Raw genomic sequence first — 1,729 nt, 5'->3', positions numbered from 1 at the left:
CAAAGTCTAGGTTGTTTGTGGTCACTAAATACACCAGAATGTTTTCTGTGAGTGTAGGGATGTTCTTGAGTTTCCTTTCTAAATTTATAAACTTTTACTCATCTATACTTCTCAAGTAATTTGTAGACTGTATACCTCTTAACCCAAACTAGAATGGAGTATAACTGTAATTCTTTGCTTTATAATAAAATTCTTTTAGGAGTGGATAAAAGAAAATAGCTGTTAAGGAAAGTTCATAAACTAAAATCTAAATCTGCTATAAAAAGAGTACAGATAAATTATTATTTCACCTGTTATATTATTGGAATATCTTATAAGTTATATAGAATTTCTTGTGGTGCCATCTTCAGAAACTTTTATTTTTCTAGTATCAATATTTTCAGTTATTTTCTATCTGTGAAATATAACAAATACAAAATATTTCAAAAGCACTCCATTCAGGCTCCTTCCATCTCTTGGGTATTGTTGTTTTTCAACACTGGCTATTCAAGTTTACACACACAACCTTAGTGAACCTGCATATAGTGCCCCCCCACCTCTCTCTCTCTGTCCTCTTTGCTCTGAAAATGGTCAGAACAGGATCATAATCCTTCTCTGAATGTTTCCTTATGTTAGATCAGTTCCTTCTGAGTTCTGTGCTTGCCAATGCTAAATTTCCTGCCAGGGCAGTATTCTATTTTTAACATTTTGGGGGCTTAGTCTTCATTCCAAATCTAACAGGCACATTTGGTGGAGTGAAAGAAAGCTGACTGGGTGCACTTACCAATCAGGATCATCAGGATTTGCAATTTCTGCAGACTAAACGATTTGAATGAGATAGACCAATTAGAATACTTAAAAGATCATTTGTCATCACTTTAATCTTCATGTATTTTTTACTCATCATTTTCTTTTACTGAAATTATTAGAATTTTTGTCATATTCATCTCAAGGCCAAACGGGAGCACTAGTGTTCATTTTATATTTTCACTATATCGGAGCATTGTCACATGTCATACCAGATTATAGGTGGTAGACAATTGTTTTAACAGAGAAGAGTTTTAGATTGTGGCACATGCAGCATCATATTATCTCAGTGTCATTTCTTTGACTAATTCCATGTTTCATATATAAATGAAGACCGGGGGATTTATTTCTGTTATTTAATAGCATTTGTTTAATTCAGAGATTAATATATCACCTTCAAACCTGAAACAGAGGCCCTCTGAAACATCAGACTCAAAAAATTGGACACGGCCTATTAGCCCAAAAGAACATGTTGCCAATTATCTCCATGTTTATTTAAATATTTAGTTCTAAAGGAAGCAATCATTCCTTTATACTTCTTTAAATTTAGTATTGACATTTTTATTTTGGGAAAGGAGGTCTTTTTTTTTTTAACATGGATACAGGAAAAGAAAACTCTCCAATAAAAATATTGTCTAAAAAGTTTGTTTTGTCTGCATGATTTACTAAATATGTACAATTTCAATTCACAGCGAAGATAACAAAGATTTAAACAGCCAACATCACAAATGTCTCAAGTTCTAAAAAAAAATCACTGTGCACAGTTTAACAATTTAATTGAATAAAAACCAAAGCTAAGCCTTCAGTCTGAGTCTTTTTTATGATGGGCACAAGCCATGTAATTTCTTCATCTTTGTTACACGATGCATATTTCAGTGACTAAACGCCCCTTCCCATTTTATCATATTAGGTTATGTCAGTACATACTTAGGGGAGGCCATAA

The 1,729-nt window shown here is 32.7% G+C and overlaps 1 protein-coding gene across 2 annotated transcripts in view; it reads right to left on the bottom strand.

Annotated features, from left to right (window-relative positions):
- Positions 1-1,258: 1,258 nt before the first annotated feature.
- The window catches only part of ZEB2 (zinc finger E-box binding homeobox 2), a 132,512-nt gene continuing 132,041 nt past the window's right edge, over positions 1,259-1,729 (bottom strand). For both annotated transcript variants that reach the window (XM_045831705.1, XM_045831714.1), the window contains exon 10: positions 1,259-1,729. This exon is cut by the window's right edge and continues 5,055 nt beyond it. The gene's annotated coding sequence lies outside the window, so the exon portion shown is untranslated.

The sequence above is a fragment of the Phyllostomus hastatus genome, unplaced genomic scaffold (genome assembly GCF_019186645.2).
Source record: "Phyllostomus hastatus isolate PE091 unplaced genomic scaffold, TTU_PhHast_1.1 phas_contig_1, whole genome shotgun sequence".
Taxonomy (NCBI): Eukaryota; Metazoa; Chordata; class Mammalia; order Chiroptera; family Phyllostomidae; genus Phyllostomus; species Phyllostomus hastatus.
Note: the sequence above shows the minus strand (reverse complement) of the source record. Positions and strands in the feature narration are given on the sequence as shown.